Source organism: Oncorhynchus mykiss, chromosome 23 (genome assembly GCF_013265735.2).
Source record: "Oncorhynchus mykiss isolate Arlee chromosome 23, USDA_OmykA_1.1, whole genome shotgun sequence".
Taxonomy (NCBI): Eukaryota; Metazoa; Chordata; class Actinopteri; order Salmoniformes; family Salmonidae; genus Oncorhynchus; species Oncorhynchus mykiss.
In genome coordinates this window covers 14,286,815-14,307,311 of record NC_048587.1, presented here as the reverse complement: position 1 = coordinate 14,307,311, position 20,497 = coordinate 14,286,815, and the positions used below count along the sequence as shown (strand labels likewise).

The 20,497-nt window shown below is 41.0% G+C and overlaps 1 protein-coding gene across 1 annotated transcript in view; it reads right to left on the bottom strand.

Moving 5' to 3' along the window:
* The window catches only part of LOC110502311 (heparan sulfate glucosamine 3-O-sulfotransferase 1), a 73,397-nt gene that overhangs the window by 16,223 nt on the left and 36,677 nt on the right, over positions 1–20,497 (bottom strand). The window lies entirely within an intron of this gene.

Genomic DNA, 20,497 nt, shown 5'->3' with positions numbered 1-20,497 from the left:
ACCTGACAGAGCTTGAGAGGATCTGCAGATAAGAATGTGAGAACCTCCCCAAATACAGGTGTGCCAAGCTTGGAGCGTCATACCCAAGAAGACTCGAGAATGTAATCGCTGCCAAAGGTGCTTCAACAAAGTACTGAGTAAAGGGTCTGAATACTTATGTAAATGTGATATTTCAGTTTATTTTTAAAACATTTGCAAACATTTCCAAAAGCCTGTTTTTGCTTTGTCATTATGGGGTATTTCGTGTAGATTGATGAATTGATTTTTTTAGAATAAGGCTGTAACTTAACAAAATGTGGAAAAAGACGAGGGGTCTCAATACTTTCCGAATGCACTGTATCTTTGTTATTCTTTGTAATTCTAAAATATGGTAGCGTTTAAAATGCCATGAAATCAGCAGAAGGCAAGGCAGGTTGATGTACTCAGAGTGGATTTATTCACAGGTCTTGGTGATCCAAAAGGTGAAAGCGCCATATCATACAAAATATTAAAGTAGAACTATCATTTTCTGTTATTCAACATTCTGACTCCAAAGCATGGAGCGTAGGCCACGTAGCCTATTTCTATGTGTGCTGGATGCGCGCACGCTCCTATTATGCACAACAAAAATGACAGACAGGAATTACGCAGCATTCAAAACAACTGGGAACTCTGAAAAACACGAGGTCAAATCATGACGTCAGTGATCTTCAGGTCGTAGCATTAGAAAGTGGCCTGAGTTGGAATTTCGAGTTGGATGACCTTTCAAAAGCGATTTTTCCCAAGTTCCCGGTTGTTACGAACACACTAAAGTCAGAGATTTCTGAGTTCCCTGTTTTCAGATGTTTTGAACACGGCAACAGACAGTGAACTACGACATAACCCAGGAAAGGGAAATATGAAGGAAACCATACATTGAATTAAATAAACAGAACTTCTACCTCATTAGTCTTTGTGAACGTTCATGTGCACTATAAATATCGTGCCCACTCAGAGGGTAACATAGTGACCACACCGTTCGCATTACGTGCGCTGCAAAATAAAATGTACACAGATGTTATTCCACAATTTAATCCAAACTGCATCAATGAGTGTCTGCGTAGCCAGGCGGTAAAATAGAACTTAGTTCTATTTGACGCGTTGCAAGTCCCGCCTCTCCCATCTCCTCATTGGTTTTTAGGAGCATATACCCACATGGGTGAATGAAAGATGAACTGAGGACCACACTCCAGTCCAGTTGGTGGTGGTAATGCACCTTAAAGTTGGTTGCAAACCACCATATAAAAGTTCAAAGTAAGACTGAAGGAGGAGAGATGACTAGAAACTAACTTGGTTTACCCTTTTATCTGTGGATGAATTGTCAAAGTAGAGGACCATGCAAATTTCAGGTAAAATAAAAACGCAATGTTTATATCCCAGAACAAATTAGCTAGCAACAGCAAGCTAGCTAGCTAAATTGCCTTAAATATTTAATACTTTTTGACCTGTCCCCAAATTAATATAGTTGGTTCAGAGTTAGTTTTGATATTTCAATCTGCGTGTCCTGATCACGTCTGGAAGGACAAAAATCAACATGCATGCGATATTGCATGCAGACGCATGCGCACACCCGGTCTAGTCAGCATTTAAGAAATGGTTTGCTATAAAAATTAAAATGTATCGTAGGCCTATCAAACACTAAAATGGAAATGTCTACGTGTTCCGATAAGCGGTACGGGATGGAATGACAAAATGCTAACAATTATTGTAGTAATAGATGGAATATAGATTTACCGAGTATGGCCTATGCATTTAGATGTGTGAAAGCAACAGCAAACATTTCAACAAGAGAAAAAAAAAATGTACTCTCCGCCCCTATGGTGCGTCTTCACCACAGTAATAATTAATTTTAACAAATTAAAGTAAATTATTCATTTCAAGAAATTGTTACATACCAAAAGACCAGTAGGCCTATGCTAGTAACTGTTACCCCATTGCTGGTGAGCTTGCAAAGTAAACAGTTCATATTCTTGAGCACCAATTTTGGAGACGCACATTTATTTAGCATGGCAATCCTCTCCCTCTAAAATGTGATGTTTGCGCGGCACACCATCCTATAGCTGTACAGCAAATCAGCAATCTGTTCGCTAGCTCACCTGACCTGTGTTGATTGACAGTTTGCTTGTCCAATCAGAGTGCAGTGTGTGTTTCACTAGGCAATCTATTGCAGGTTTGGGTGATGCTGTGGCTACGGTCTCTGGCGGCAGGCATGTAAGGTAATCCAAGTAGACTCAGTGCCACAAAATTAGTGACAAAACATTACAAAACCTGGCCAGATAATTTCAAGTCATCCGTCTCAAGTCAAAGTCAAGTCCCGAGTCTCCAAGTCAAGTGAATTTATATTCTGTCAAGTCGAGTCCCAGGTCATTAAACGTGTGACTTGAGTCAGACTCGAGTCCACAACTCTGTTTACTTGATATTGCCACATTGACATTTGCCAGTAATGATGCATGTTTAAGAATACAGTAAAACCCAATTAACAGGAGTTCTGTGTAAACAAGGCCACATTCATTTCAAATGTTTAAAAAGGCTTTGTGTCACTCCACCATTCCTCCCATAATAGCGCTCTATTTTTAAGAAAATTATTAAGCGTCAGAGAAAGAGTACATTTTCATAGGAAGTACAGACCTGTTCAACAGGCCAGGTACTTGAGACATTCCTTGAATATTTTTTTTTGCAAGCAGCATATATTCAAAAGGTCACACAAGGCGCTTAAGAGATAAGGGAGGGAGGTAGGTAGGAGACTGCTGCTCTCTCATCAACATCATCACATTGGAGTTGGACAATATATACCTACAGGGCCCCCCGGTGGTCAACAAATAAACCTTTGGTCATTTATACCCACCCCTGTCATTCACCATTATGTGAAACCTGGCTTATCAGACTAGCACTAATTCAGAAAGACCCAACAACTCAAACCCACAAACAACTAACTTGATCCCAGTCTTCAAGTTTCACCCCTCTGAAGCAACCGGTATCTTAAGATGTCCTTCTCTTGATGAACACAGAACACACACAAATAGAATGAATAGATTATATTTCTATGGCACCACATACATCAGACTTCCCACACCATATGCTGAATTGTGAATGATAATGGCGATGGTAGAAAATCTGGTTTGGGCTGAAATTGGCGAGCTGTTGGCAGCGCTAGCTTGGAAAAAACGATTTGGCTATTTCTGGAGCGTGTGAGTAAGGCAATGACCTAATCCAAACCCACTTGTCAGCCGAGGCATTCATTATGGGATGCCGAGAGTGGGTAATCTGCCATTAACTGGTACACTCAGATACACGTCCTCAGCGCAGACATTAATTGTGGCGTTTTAACTCTAATCTTTTGCTCTGCTCTTTGTTCGGTTCACTGCAATGGACTTTACTGTTGAGAGCAACATCTCACAATTAGACACCTGTCTACCCACCACCATCTGTAGATAGCAGCACTTGGCTGGTTCTCAATGTGTGTGTGTGTGTGTGTGTGTGTGTGTGTGTGTGTGTGTGTGTGTGTGTACATGCGTTTGCCCACAATATAGATCCATGATGATCCATCTAAATGCCAGAAGGCAGTTGTAGGGATAGTCTACAGCACATTAAGGTGCACAGTATTCCCAATGAGCATGCCCCCAGCGAGCACTAACCTTTTGTGGGTTTGGAAACTGACTAGATACCCTGGCAGCCAATATGACCCAACATATCTATGCCATCGAATCATCCCTTACTAGTGGTGTAAAGTACATAAGTAGTACTATAAATTAGTAGATTTTTGGGGGTATTTTACTATTTATATTTTTTACAACTTTTACTCTATTACATTCCTAAAGAAAATAAATGTAATTTCTACTCCATACATTTTCCCTGACACCCTAATGTACTTGTTACATTTTGAATGCTTAGCAGGACAAGAAACTGGCCCAATTCACGCACTTATCAAGAGAAAAAAAACATGGTCATCCCTACTGAATCTGATTTGGCGGACTCACTAAACACAAATGCTTTGTTTGTAAATGATGTCTGAGTGTTGGAGTAAACCCCTGGCTATCTGTAAATTTAAAAAACAAGAAAACCGTACCACCGGTATGCTGCAGCTCACAGATTACTGCACCTGTACATAGCCCACCTATAATTTAGCCCTATCAACTACCTCTTTCCCAACTGTATTTAATTTATTTATTTATTTTGCTCCTTTGCACCCCATTATTTTTATTTCTACTTTGCACATTCTTCCATTGCAAAACTACCATTCCAGTGTTTTACTTGCTATATTGTATTTACCTTGCCACCAAGGCCTTTTTTTGCCTTTACCTCCCTTCTCACCTCATTTGCTCACATTGTATATAGACTTGTTTATACTTTATTATTGACTGTATGTTTGTTTTACTCCATGTGTAACTCTGTGTTGTTGTATCTGTCGAACTGCTTTGCTTTATCTTGGCCAGGTCGCAATTGTAAATGAGAACTTGTTCTCAACTTGCCTACCTGGTTAAATAAAGGTAAAATAAATAAATAAATAAATAAATAAATAAATCTGAAATGATTTATACTTCTAGTTTTGATACTGAAGTATATTTAAAACCAAATACTTTTAAACTTCACTCAAGTATTTTACTGGGTGACTTTCACTTGAGTCATTTTCTATTAACGTTTTACTTTTACTCAAGTAGGAAAATTGGGTACTTTCCACCACTGTCCCTTACTCTAAAACAATGGATGGACAGACATGGAAATGGATGATCGGTCTACCCTGCATCACATTGAATATGCATGCTGTACCATATACTCCCAAAGTTGCTTTGACATTTGTCAAATGTCTAAACGATTTACATTTAACATCAACTGACAAACCACATTTCCATCCACAGATTTTATGCGAGTCACGTCATACCATATAAAAAAAAAACAAATCCCGACCGCTGTGATGGAAACAGGAAGTTTCAGTACAATTTTATAAAATGCGACTCAATTTGTTCGTTCTACACGATGGGATCTTGTTGGATCGGTAAAATTAATTATGCGAGACATGGCAGTGGAAAAATCTTTATGCGTAAATAATGATATAATAATCATCATATCAAAGACAACTTGGAGTCATGCTATGATATGGTGTGTGGTCCTCCCACTACAAGTCTTGAAACCATGCAGTTTATTAGGCTACAGATTAAATAAATTATGATGAACTTCACAGGGTGGTGAACGTCATTCTGGTGATGAGGATCTTATTCTGGTGACATGATGATCGATGCTTGACTGCAGTTTGAGGAATTATTATTATTATTTTTTTTAAATCTCACTTTATCCATAATAATCTCATTATGTAGATTAGCCTACCCCCACTTGTATCTGTGAGCTGTTGGCTAGAGCATCCATGCCAAGACCAGAGTCGGCACATTTGCAATTGAACACAGCGGTTTGTGACAAAACTATTGGTTGAGTTGAAAATACTTTGAACTTTAGACTTTTATTGGGTACAATTGCAAATGTGTAAGTGAAAAAGTACATTTAGAATTAGCATATTTGCATGAAAAATATGTTGCCTATTGGATGGAAACCTAGCTATTGTTTAAATTCCCTGGAGGCATTCTGGCAGTCAAAACAGGCCGATTTACTCAACACCCCTGGATTGGTAGATGCAGCTATCAGAACCCACGCAGACGCACTCATGGAATCTGTCTACAGTCAGTCAGACATAATAGTGACGCTGAGGAAAGGCTCCAATAAGAGTGGCCAGATGAGCTTCATTCTACCAGACAGTTCTGATAAAACATTCTGGTAAGACGAAGACGCAAGCATAGACAAAGATACAAGAAAAGGCAGACAGAGACAAAGACACAAGCATTTAAACACAAACACACAGTATCGCACCATGCATCTTTAGGTCTTTTCGAAATAGTCTGATCTCCAATTTGAGGTTCTCATATCGTAAATTGGTCCAAAGTTCTCTAAAAGTTCATTTAAAACTTACTTAATTAAAAACACACATTTCAGCTTAATCGCTCCTTCCCTTGTTCATTCTCTGGAAGGCTGAGCCAGGCTTTCTCTCCAGACCACTGGAGGCTGCTGAGGGGAGGACGCCTCATAATAATGGCTGGAACGAAGCGAATGGAATGGCGTCAAACCATGCGTTTGCTGTATTTGATACCATTCCACTTACTCCGCCCCAGCCATTACCACGAGCCCGTCCTCCCCAATTAAGGTGCCACCAATCTCCTGTGCTCCAGGCCTCCCACAAGCTGCAATACGCACATTCATTCTGGATGAATTACTTCATCAAATAAAAAGCAGGGCATCTTGTGATGAACTTCGGGGATACTCTTCATCTTTGGTGAATAGTTTAATGAGAGGACTATAGCAGGGCCCGTTTAGTGCTGACAAAGATTTCAAAGCAGCAGGAAATCACAGAAAAAAAAAAAAAAGAGTAAGAATCATTTAGCGAATGCGTTTAGTTTTTTGTTTATCCTCCATCCAACGGACTCTGTTCATAAGCTGCACAGAGCAGGAGTATGTGGAGCCATTCTGTGTCGATCTCAGAGTAGGAGTGCTGATGTAGGATCTGTGCCAGTATCTATAAATGCTCTTCGAGTAGGAGTGCTGATCTAGAATATGTTTTGCCTTGGGGATCATAATGCCTAAGATTATATGGACATGTAGCACTCCTACTCTGTGACAAGGGCCCTTCTCTCCTGTCCATATACTGTACTGTTCATTAGGATTTAAATTAATTACTGATCCTAGATCAGCACTCCTGACAAGCTTTATGAATACAGGCCCTGGACTCTCCAACTCCGTATATGTTCTGGAGTTGCTTCTTCCTCAACACAGCTTGCATGTACCATTCTGGAAAATAGGCCTACCAAATTCTCTAGAGGGGTAACCAGTAACCACAGACAGCCATAACTTCTGATCGTCTACAACTTTACAGCTGGTATACGTCTGTGTTCTCCACATATTAGACTCCGTTCCCTGCTCTGGCACAATAGAGTTCTATTGGACAACATGCACAGTGCAGCCCCGCCAGAGTTTGCGTCATGACAAATATGTACATAGCAGGCAATGCAGACAAACATTTCTTGGGTTTGGAGTTGGCCCTTCTGTGATCTGATGCCGAATGCCAAGCACTAAAGCACTTCGACTGCTGCTGCAGCTGGGATCTCCATTGGATCCAAAGCATTTTCCAGTTTTCCACAGAGTGTTAGGACACACTGCACTAGATACCTATCTGTAAACCATTCTAGCCTAGACTGTGAGATATGCAGATCAAAAGTGCTATGGATTGGTATGGACATCGGCACTGGAAGCTCATTTGCACATAGCGCGTGACCTTGATCTCATGCAAAAACAAAATGTTCACAAGACGATCCCACTACTACATGCATGCTGCCTTTTGTCCTATATTTATATTGTATTATATATATTTTATCCCAGGCCCTCGTCCCCGCAGTAGGCCTTTGGCTAGGCCGTCATTGTAAGTAAGAATTTGTTCTTAAATTTAACTTGGTAAGTCAGTTAAGGTTAAATAAACATAAATAAAATATTGATTGTAACCTAATTACTCAGCTCTTATGTAGGTCAAGGTGGATAAGGTCAAGTCTGTCTGTGCATAACCTAACGTAGCAGGCGTAAAATAAATGCATGAAACTAGATCCTCGGCTATTGGTCTTAAAATGAGAAAAACTGGTCGGGGGAGGTTCTTTTTAGCACTGTTCAGTTCATACAGGAAATGTGGAGGAGGAGTTAAGATGGAGTGTCACCTTGTTAACGTTTAAAAGCGTCTCTCTTTCCATTTCCCTTAAACCAGAACATCCAGTTGTTGGGGACACGGCAGAGGCTAGTCTGTGCAGAATGTACAGTACCAGTCAAAAGTTTGGACACCAACTCACTGCAGGGTTTTTCTTTATTTTTCTATTTTCTACACTGTAGAATAATGGTGAAGACATCAAAACTATGAAATAACACATGGAAACACCGAGTAACCAAAAAAAAGTGTTAAACAAAATCAAAATGTTATATTTGAAATTCTTCAAAGTAGCCACCCTTTGCCTTGACAGCTTTGCACATTGGCATTCTCTCAACCAGCTTCATGAGGTAGTCACCTGGAATCCATTTCAATTAACAGGTGTGCCTTGTTAATTTGTGGAATTTATGTCCTTCTTGATGAGTTTGAGCCAATCAGTTGTGTTTTGACAGGGTAGGGTAAAAAAACATGAAGCGCTATGATGAAACTGGCTCTCATGAGGACCGCCTCAGGAAAGGAAGACCCAAGTTCATTAGAGTTACCAGCCTCAGAAATTGCTTCAGAGTTCAAGTAACAGACACATCTCAACATCAACTGTTCAGAGGAGACTGCGTGAATCAGGCCATGGTCGAATTTCTGCAAAGAAACCACTACTAAAGGACATCAATAATAAGAAGCGACTTGCTTGGGCCAGGAAATACGAGCAATGGACATTAGACTGGTGGAAATCGGTCATTTGGTCGGATTAGTCTAAATTTGAGATTGTTTGTTCCAACTGATGTGTCTCTGAGACGTAGAGTAGGTTTATGGATGATCTCCGCATGTGTTGTTCCCACCGTGAAGCAGAGAGGTGGTGGTGTGTTGGTGCTTTGCTGGTGACACTGCCAGGGATTTATTTAGAATTCAAGGCACACTTAACCAGCATTGCTACCACAGCGATACGCCATCCCATCTGATTTGTGCTTAGTGGGACTATCATTTGTTTTTCAACAGGACAATGACCAAACTCACCTCCAGGCAGTGTAAGGGCTATTTGACCAAGAAGGAGTGATGCAGGGCTGAATCAGATAACCTGGCCTCCACAATCACCTGACCTCAACCCAATTGAGATGGTTTGGGATTAGTTGAACCACAGAGTGAAGGAAAAGCAGCCAACAAGTGCCCAGAGTATGTGGGAACTCCTTTAAGACAGTTGGAAAAGCATTCCATGTGAAGCTGCCAAAAGTGTGCAAAGCTGGATCAAGGCAAAGGTTGGCTACTTTAAAATGTAAATTATATTTTGATTTGTTTAACACTTTTTTGGTTCCTATATGATTCCATATGTGTTATTTCATAGTTTTGATGTTCACTATTATTCTACAATGTAGAAAATTGTCAAAATAAATAAAAAGCCTTGGATGAGCCAGTGTGTCCAAACTTTTGACTGGTAGTGTATGCGTTTGTTCAGCTGCTGTCTGAACACACTTTGTATCCCTTCGGAAGCTAAACTTTCTGCAGTATCCTTGTAATTTCCCCACTCGTAAACGGAATAGATCGGAGGGGAAATGTTTATCTATAATGACAATCTCTAGCTCCATTTCCCTACATCACAGCTCTGGCTCTACAGCAGAGAGGAGAGGAGTGCTAGATATATCTGATTGGGCAGATGTAAACAGCATCTGAGCTTAGTATTCTTGGTAGTGAGCTGGGCTAGATTATTCCCAGCATGTCCTCCCCCTGCGATGCCCACTATGCTGCACCCCAGTGCCCATCTCCACCGAATGGCAACATTGCTCCAGAATCTGCCTTCAGCAGAGCGCTCGACCAGCGTTTAACCTCAGCGAGACATTGGCAAAGATGCATGGCAGATCTATTGGTTCTCTCACTTTCTCAGCTCCTAATACTTCCTCTTTCGTTCTCCGTTGGGACACTGTTTTAAGGGAGGTTTTGGGAGTGTGAAAAACAATCTAGCACTTTACTTAGAGGGTATCTATCTAGAGGTGGCCATGTCATCAGTTGAAATCAGTGCAGGGTGAACAGCAGAAAACATCTGAAGGTGTGAAAACTCATGGTAATTATTTCTGACTCAAAGTAAACTTTATACACAAGAGGGAATTAGCTATCTGATGTGATTTAAAAACATAAAAGGCTGTCGTAGAGGAAATTACAGTGATTCTGTTTGTATAATATACTGTCTGACAGAATCACGTTATAACTGTGTAATCAGGAATTGCTTGGGGCAGGATATCTTTTACAATATCAACGGCCTTCTGTTGCTGGTTGTCTATTATGCCAGAGCTACAAGTCCATGTTATAGTTATCCAAGCCCCAGAACTCGCACTTTCCTCTCTATGCTATTTGAGCAACCCAACGCAATACATTTGCAAACATGTCCATAATAATATTGCTTAAGAACAGTGCAAAAGCTCATCATTGGTAAACTTTACCATAAAGTACATGTGAAGACACAATAGTTGGCCCGGAGTCAAAGTTAAATAATCAGCACACAAGTATTTTTGAGATGCCTTATCATAACTGTAATGACTTATCGTCCTAACTTCTCTGTCACTTTCATCTGTGCCTCTTGTTCTGCTCTGCCCATGAATAAGTCATCAGGGCCTTTGGCTTATTGCTCATCGTTCCGCCGCCTCCGTGGCCCTGTAAAACCAACTGAAGTGTTTATGGGAGATAAGAGGCGATGAAGGTCGCACGCCCAATAACACCTTTTTATCACCCCACGTTCTACTGCGAGACATTTTACTTGAGAGCCCACACTGAAGATGAATCTTTAATTAGAGAAGTTTCTGGACCCAACATAAGAGGCATAGCAGGCGAATAAAAAAAGCCATTGAAAAGGGCAGCATCTGAAGGATCTCGTTGGCCTGGTCTGGCGCTGTGCTGTGTCAGCCAGCCTCAATGGAGAGAGAGGAGCTCTGTAACCTCACAACAATATCTGTAAAAAATATTTTTTGGGGAGAAGCATGGTAAGCTTTTCTGCAACGCTTGAATGTCATGATTGTCTAGACTTCAGAATCGTATCGGAATGAGTTCAGTTAATCAAATTTTCTTTATCTGCTCAAGTCATTCTACATGTCTGTCAAATGAGTGACAATGGCATTCATTTAGTCTGCTCTCATTTCCCGCATGTCTAACACTACCCAGAGAGCAGAAAAGGCTTACGAATGGAGGAAAAAACATGAACTGTATATTTTAAGGTTACTCTTGACATGAATGTGCCTTGTTGGTCATGACGATCATACTGAGGACACAGATGAGATGACAACAAATGCCATGACAACTACTCAGATTTCATGCAAACAAAAAAAAACATTTACCAAGCCTTGGATCACCACCAACATAACAGCCAAGCCTAGGATTCCATAAAAAAAATGTCACCACCATACATGACCAGACAGACAGACTCCAAAACATCTGGCACAAACATCCTCGACTTCTAGCCACGCTGCACCAAGTCGTCCCTCTTGACATCCTATAATACTCAACGTTTGATGATATTCGACAGAATTTTAAAAAAATGGTTGGAATCATAGGCCATTCTATTGCAACTCCATACAAATGTTACCTTTCAGATATCTGACTAGGAGTTAGTTAAAAGTTATAATTAGCAAAGCACAAGTTTCACCACTAAAATAATGACTGGCGCTCCTATTGCCAGGTGTCTGAATAATCACTGGCGAAAAAAATTGAATGAATTACTTACTCTACCCGACTGAGGAAGAGCGATTGTGGCCTTGATTGCATAATTTACCAAACTCCATAATTATCTCCACTCCACAGTGAATATGTAGTAGTCAAGGGGACTTATGGTGTGTGTTCGTCCCTATGACTGTTCAAAGCATGATCATCATCTATAGAAGACTTCATGACAAAAAATAAACCTGTAATAAAGGACTAATTGCCTTTGATATTATCACAACCATCCCAATGTTCTTTTTGAACACCTACAGTGGCAAGAAAAAGTATGTGAACTCTTTGGAATAACCTGGAATTCTGCAATAATTGGTCATAAAATTTGATCTGATCTTCATCTAGGTCACAACAAGACATACACAGTCTGCTTAAACTTAAACACACAAACAATGGTACATTTTCATGTGTCTTTATTGAAATACAAAACTGTTCCAGTTCAGCAGTATTCTTGGGATGTCTGGTATGAACTGCTCAAGGTCATGCCACAGCATCTCAAATCGGGTTGAGGTCAGGACTCTGACACTCCAGAAGACGTATTTATTTCTGTTGAAGCCATTCTGTTCTGATTTACTTCAATTGGCGTATAGATAGCCTTACATTCTCCTGCAAAATGTCTTGATAAACTTGGGAATTCATTTTTCCGTCAATGATAGCAAGCTGTCCAGGCTCTGAGGCAGCAAAGCAGCTCCAAACCATGATGCTCCCTCCACCATACTTTACAGTTGGGATGAGGTTTGGTGTGCTGTGCCTTTGTTTCTAAACACAGTGTTGAGTTCCTTCCAAACAACTCAACTGTAGTTTCATCTGTCCACAGAATATTTTGCCAGTAGCGCTGTGGAACATCCAGATGCTCTTTTGCGAACTTCAGACGTGCAGCAATGTTTTCTTTTGACAGCAGTGGTTTCTTCCGTGGTGTCCTCCCATGAACATCATTCTTGTTTAGTGTTTTATGTATCGTAGACTAGTCAGAGATGTTAGCATGTTCCAGAGATTTTTGTAAGTCTTTAGCTAACACTAGGATTCTTCTTAACCTCATTGAGCAATTCGGTGCTGTGCTCTTGCAGTCATATTTTCAGGACAGCCACTCCTAGGGAGAGTAGCAACAGTGCTGAACTTTCTCCATTTATATACAAGGCTTTTAGAGATACTTTTATAACCCTTTCCAGCTTTATGCAAGTCAACAATTCTTAATCTTGGGTCTTCTGAGATCTTTTGTTCGAGGCATGGTTCACATCAGGCAACGCATCTTGTGAATAGCAAACTCAATTTGTGTGTGTGTGTTTTTATAGGGCAGGGCAGCTCTAACCAACATCTCCAATCTCGTCTCATTGATTGTACTCCAGGTTAGCTGACTCCTGACTCCAATTAGCTTTTGAAAAAAATCACAGTCCAACCAACACTGTGAATGTTTAAATGATGTATTCAATATAGACAAGAAAAAACACAATCATTTGTGGTTTTAGTTTAAGCAGACTGTCTGTTGTTGTGACACATTTTTGCGTAAATCCAGAATTCCAAAGGGTTCACATAATTTACTCATACACAGTGGCAAGAAAAAGTATCAATAGGCCTATGCCCCATAGAACTGCGTAACGTTCAAACAAGTTCAGATGCCACAGGTCTAAAAACAATAGGAAAGACAACAATAGCCTGGTGGGAACTGGGGAAAGGATTTTTAATGCGGTTCTCTTCTTCACAGACTCTCTTATAAACCCCCAAATGAGCCATTCTGCAGTTACTTTAGGCTCAGGGGGATTCTTCCTGGTTCGCCTGATTATATCCATCACAAGCAGGCACCAAATCTATATCGGTATTTAACAAAGATTAGCTTTACATTGATGATTAACCTTTAGTAATCCTGTGGGCACATGGAGAATAGCTCCACTTGTCGTTTACAAGAGCCTCACTAAAGGAGCTGCATGATCGTTCTGGGAAAATGGAGGCTCAGCAAGCAAATGACGCAGCAGCGTTATCTGTAAATGCCGCTCCAATGGATAATGAAGACGAATCTTCAGAATGGAGATGAGATTATGAGATCCTCTCATAATGATTAATTAAGAACATAATTTTTTTTTTTTTTTTTGTCTAGCATTGTGTATCTTTTAATAAAACTTCTACTACATCCCCTGACAAAAATTGCACCCCTCGTCTCACCAAGGAGCATGATTAACATCAGGGAATGAATGCCTGCCATTGTTTATACGGCTACATCAGTGACTAAACATCGCCCATCTCATTTCTCCGTATTTACTGTAACTCAGATTGGGAAGGTGATGGTTTCATTTGCTGGGCAATGAGTCTCCCCCTGTGGCGTTTGCTTTGCCTGCCACAGCTACAATCTGCAGCCTCTTGTATACAACGTACTGGACTACATGCTGTATACACTTCTCTCAACCACAGGACACAACATATTGAAGTCTGCGTCAACAAGGCACAGCCCTGGCATTGAATGTGCAATGATCAAATATAGCAGTGATGTCGGGAGCACAAGTGGTGGGGAGAGAAAGGCATAGCCTAAGGCTAAGATGGAGCTGTCCATACAGAACCACAGCAAGTGACAAATCTTTCAGGACCAGGGAGAGCACCAAGTCAGTAGTATTTTTAGACTGTCACTCTGGCAAAGGGTAAACAGTTTGAAGCCACAAAGCCTACAGTAAGATACTTTACAGGATACTTTCTCACCCTGTGCACCCCTATCAACTGGTATCTCTCGTAAGCTGTGTAAAAGCGATTCTTCCAACACACTCTCCATACAAGTTTCAATTATCCATTCATTTTAATTTGGGGCCTTTATATACAGAAGGATTGCCCAATATGGCTTCAGCAATGTCATTGTCCTGATTTTTTTTCTGCCCCTATCCCAATTGCTCGGTCACTACTGTGCCACAATTCGGACTTCAATGACAGGGCGCACACAACTACAAGCCATTCATAAGAGCACTGCATGCATGTGGTCTTGATTGCCCTTTAGTTGACTGACCTTTTCACCTACATCAACCTCAATAAATGCCTAGAAATCGACATTTTCAGTCAAACTCAAATATTTTATTCAAGTGTCAAATGGCGCTCGTGTGAAACAGAAGAAATGATTGACAACAGCTTGAGGCACTAAACCAACAGTTGCTATGACGCTGTCTAACAAAATGCATAATATGTGCATAAAGTGACCCTCCTTGTCCCCTTGTCAAAGCGCCAAGACAAATGAATGCACTCATCTTAAAATCTCCTTAGAGTAAAAAAAAAAAAAACGCCTCTGTGCCGAGCCCATTTACATATTTAAATTAAAATAACTTCGCTAAATTATTTCTTAAAATATTCTACTCTGAGGCAGAGACACAAAATAGGGGCATATTTTATAAACACGAGAACAGTCAGATCACTGAATAAAAAATATTATCTTACAGCCTCCAGTACAAGGGTAGAGTGTATATGTCTAGAATCTACTAACACACACACACACACACACTCCATATGGAAAAAGATATATACACTGCTCAAAAAAATAAAGGGAACACTACAATAACACATCCTAGATCTGAATGAATGAAATATTCTTATTAAATACTTTTTTCTTTACACAGTTGAATGTGCCGACAACAAAATCAAACAAAAATGATCAATGGAAATCAAATGTATCAACCCATGGAGGTCTGGATTTGGAGTCATACTCAAAATTAAAGTGGAAAACCACACTACAGGCTGATCCAACTGTTTTAAGGACATTACGTCCTTAAAACAAGTCAAAATGAGGCTCAGTAGTGTGTGTGGCCGCCACGTGCCTGTATGACCTCCCTACAACGCCTGGGCATGCTCCTGATGAGGTGGCGGATGGTCTCCTGAGGGATTTCCTCCCAGACCTGGACTAAAGCATCCGCCAACTCCTGGACAGTCTGTGGTGCAGCATGGCGTTGGTGGATGGAGAGAGACATGATGTCCCAGATGTACTCAATTGGATTCAGGTCTGGGGAATGGGCGGGCCAGTCCATAGCATCAATGCCTTCCTCTTGCAGGAACTGCTGACACACTCCAGCCACATGAGGTCTAGCATTGTCTTGCATTAGGAGGAATCCAGGGCCAACCGCACCAGCATATGGTCTCACAAGGGGTCTGAGGATCTCATCTCGGTACCTGATGGCAGTCAGGCTACCTCTGGTGAGCACATGGAGGGCTGTGCGGCCCCCCAAAGAAATGCCACCCCACACCATGACTGACCCACCGCCAAACCGGTCATGCTGGAGGATGTTGCAGGCAGCAGAACGTTCTCCACGGCGTCTCCAGACTCTGCGCTCAGTGTGAACCTGCTTTCATCTGTGAAGAGCACAGGACCCCAGTGGCGAATTTGTCAATCTTGGTGTTCTCTGGCAAATGCCAAAAGTCCTGCACGGTGTCGGGCTGTAAGCACAACCTCCACCTATGGACGTCGGGCACTCATACCACCCTCATGGAGTCTGTTTCTGACCGTTTGAGCAGACACATGCACATTTGTGGCCTGCTGGAGGTCATTTTGCAGGGCTCTGGCAGTGCTCCTCCTGCTCCTCCTTGCACAAAGGCGGAGGTAGCGGTCCTGCTGCTGAGTTGTTGCCCTCCTACGGCCTCCTCCATGTCTCCTGATGTACTGGCCTGTCTCCTGGTAGCACCTCCATGCTCTGGACTCTACGCTGACAGACACAGCAAACCTTCTTGCCACAGCTCACATTGATGTGCCATCCTGGATGAGCTGCACTACCTGAGCCACTTGTGTGGTATGTAGACTCCGTCTCATGCTACCACTAGAGTGAAAGCACCGCCAGCATTCAAAAATGACCAAAACATCAGCCAGGAAGCATAGGAACTGAGAAGTGGTCTGTGTTCACCACCTGCAGAACCACTCCTTTATTGGGGGTGTCTTGCTAATTGCCTATAATTTCCACCTGTTGTCTATTCCATTTGCACAACAGCATGTGACATTTATTGTCAATCAATGTTGCTTCCTAAGTGGACAGTTCTCAGAAGTGTGATTGACTTGGAGTTACATTGTGTTGTTTAAGTGTTCCCTTTATTTTTTTGAGCAGTATATATATATATATATATATATATATATATATATATATATATATATATATATATATATATATATATATATATATATATATATATATATATATATATATATATATATATATATATATATATATACTGCTCAAAAAAATAATATATATATATATATATATATATATATATATATATATATATATATATATATATATATATATATATATATATAAATATATATAAACAGTTTATTAGGCCATGTGGCCGTGGCTTGTATATAAAGCAGGGAGACAGGCATCGAAGGCATTCAGCTACTGTTTGATGATTGAATGTTGGAACTAGCAAAACTAGCGACCTATGTGACTTTGTGTGACATGATCGTCGGTGCCAGGGGCGGATCCGGTATCTCAGAAATGGGCGCCCTCCTGGGCTTTTCACGCACGACAGTGTTTAGAATGGCATGACAAAAAAATAAAAAACATCTAGTCAGCGGCAGTCCTGTGGGCGAAAACAGCTAGTTGATAAGAGGTCGAAGGAGAATTGTGCAAGCTAACAGGCTGGCCACAAACAGAGCAGTAAAATTGTGGTGTGCAGAACGGCATCTCGGAAGGCACAACACGTCAATCCTTGTCACGGATGGGTAATTGCAGCAGACGACCACACCGGCTTCCACTCCTAAAGGATTAAAACAAGATGAAGCAGCTCCAGAGGGCACACGATCAACAACAATTGACAGTTGAGGATTGGAAAAACATTGCTTGAAAATGACAGCGAGTTCAGTTTACTTGAGTGGCTTGCGTAGTCCCCAGACCTGATGCGTGATGCCATCGCATCAGCAGGTACCAACATCCCTGTGGAACCTTTGACACCTTGCAGAATGCCCTGAAGAATTCAGGCTGTCCTGGAGGGAAAGGGGGTCCGACCCAGTACCTAGATGGGTGTACCTAATAAACTGGTCTGTGAGTGTATATTTTATCATGTATTCACATATGTAAATGACAAAATGTATGTTTAAGCCTTACATGTACTTATATTAAAAAATATCTACAAAAATATAGGAACATAAAAAAAGATTATTCAAAGTAGCCACCCTTTGGCTTGATGACAGCTTTGCACACTCTTGGCATTCTCTCAACCAGCTTCAACTGGAATGCTTTTCCAACAGTTTTGAAGCAGTTCCCACATATGTTGAGCAGTTGTTGGCTGCTTTTCCTTCACTCTGTGGTCCAACTCATAGCAAACTATTGACTGGTACTGTATATTTAATTGAAATATATTCCAATATATATACTTTTTCCATATGAGACACACACACAAACTACCACCACTCCAAACACACAACAAAAATGCACATTAACAAATAACATTGAAACAGAAGACCAGAACCCTGCTGACATCCAGACAGCCCCCCTCTCCACATAACAGGGCTAAGATGGCTCAAAACTGGATCCCTCCCATTTAATGTGACAGAAATCACAATATGGCTGCAACATAAATAGGTATGTATGCGACACAATACCCATTAATGAGGGATCTGTTAACATGTGCATACTCACCTGACAGAGGAAGGTAGGGAGGGAACAAAAGGTAATGAATAAAAAGATGCCAGTCATCAAGAAGGGGAAGGATAAATCTACTTCATAACACATGGAAATTATGGCGCCTGCCTCTCTCCTCTGAACCCGATTAAAAAATGCCCCATAAAATCTATTCTGAATTAGGTGTCAGAGCCTCTTCCTGTCTACTGCGCTCCCACCCACTCCCTCTATCCCATTATTCTAAAATGACAGCAAATTGAGCAGAACAAAGCTCATTGTCTGGTAGCATGGATGGTAGAATGTATCTAGGAAACCTCATCAAATTCCCGTGCCTTTAATAAGGCTTTGCTCAGGCAAGAGTTTAGACTCTGCGCTTTCGATGCCATAGCATCGCAGCTTAAATACTGCTTTTTCATATGGATGTTTCCCGGTTACTGATGCAAAGGCAGGCAGGGAGGCAGATTGGGATCAGCCAGTGAGATTTACAGTAGGCTAGGTAGCTTTATGATCCACAAAACCCTGCCGTACTCATGAATAATGAATTATGTTACAAATATGCAAATATGAAATTAGCCTAGTTATGCCCCTGTACTGTAACGTATCTATTATTTATGAGCCCCCGATAGGAAGAAAGAAGGCCTGGCAGCTAACTTCATACAGTAGTCTCCACACAGTCACTAGCTAACTCGCGTCATGGAAGGGGGTTACACCGCACTAGATCGCTGAAGACGTGCGGAATTAGCATTGGGTTCCACCACCATGCTCAATTGCCAAGCTTTACATTTTATATATTTATTTAACCTTAAAATGTAACTAGGCAAGTCAGTTTAGAACAAATTCTTATTTTCAACGGCCTACCCTAACCTGGATGACGCTGGGCCAATTGTGCACCGCCCTTTAGGGCTCCAAATCATGGCCAGTTGTGATAGAGCCTGGAATCGAACCAGGGTCTCTAGTGACGCCTCTAGCACTGAGATGCAGTGCCTTAGACCGCTGCGCCACTCGGGAGCCCAAAACCTCTAGCTACTTAAAATAACAATGGCATCGGTAGGATTTGGAAGCCTATATGATAGCGGGAATGAGCATGAAGTAGTTGCTAACCCCCTGATTCTCCCCAATGGCTAATATAAAGTATTCGTGTGATCAGTAATCAGTCCACGGGGGACAGAAATTAAGATTCTATATGCATGCAGAAAATAGGTCTCTGTACTGCATAAGACCATCATAATGTAGGCCGGTGATCAAAGCTTCCTGTTGACTAATAGTCCTATAATGATTGGTACAGTATGTACTGTATGTAGAGCCACAATCAGCACAACAAGGTCCCACCAGTAGTACAGGATGTTACTTGGTCTACGAGAGGTTGAAATCACAGACCACATGCGGCTACTGCCATATGCAGCACAGGCCAAAAGCACAATGAATGAGTCACCATGGCCCTGTGATGAGCAACACAATCATTAGCTTCAATCAAAATAAATCGTTGAAGACATATGACAGCTTAGATTTGAGAGGAAACCTGACATAGGATACCTGTCCTCTTGCCATGGCAACAGAACAGGCCACGCCCCCACTCCAGCTATCTCTAAATGGCCAAATTAGGACAATAGGCCTGCTTCTAACTGGAGAATATGAATTAACTCAAGATATTAGGGTTTGGAAATTGAATCTGGCACACATTACTACTGAAAACGCTGCTGCTTTCATGATAGCTACTCCACCTCCTGAGGGAGAATCCAAAAATGTTTTCCCATAAAAGAAATGTGGAATACATTTACATGTTTAAAAATGTTCCCTCCGCTGGTATGCTTCTTCTTTTAATTGAGCAAACATAACCTCATCTAATATTAATATCATTCTTGTGCTGTCTTATTGGTGTTGATGAAGAAAACTTGAAAAAGATACTGGCAATTCCACGGTAACGGAATTACGTTATGACGCCGATTTTGTACTTAAAATGTATGCCAAAAAACAACATTGATTTCAAAGTTTAACAAACCATACAACTCTATGCACAAGTACTACGTTTAACAGTTTACACTGAACATTTTACTAAAACACATTTACTGGAAGAACAGTGCAGATGCAAAGTTTGGTAACCGAATTTTGGTAACATTTTGTGACCATGTTTATTAATTATGGATACGAATGTCATTCTCTTCATGGTGATGTATTCTAAATGGGTACACAAAAAGGTAGACAAATGCAATATCCTCCATTGCAAATTTCTGTATCATTCTACACACTGATTATTATTTTAATGAGCTCCGCCACCGAACAAGACAAAATTTGGTTGTCTGGACCGGACCAAATCTTTAAAAAAAATATATATATATATCTCATAGAACTATACCGTTTTCTCTGCTTCCACACGACAAGTGGTACCGCTGCATAAAGTCAGACATCAACAGGCTCCAGAACAGCTTCTATCCCCAAGCCATAAACTGCTAAATAGCTACAGTGCCTTGCGAAAGTATTCGGCCCCCTTGAACTT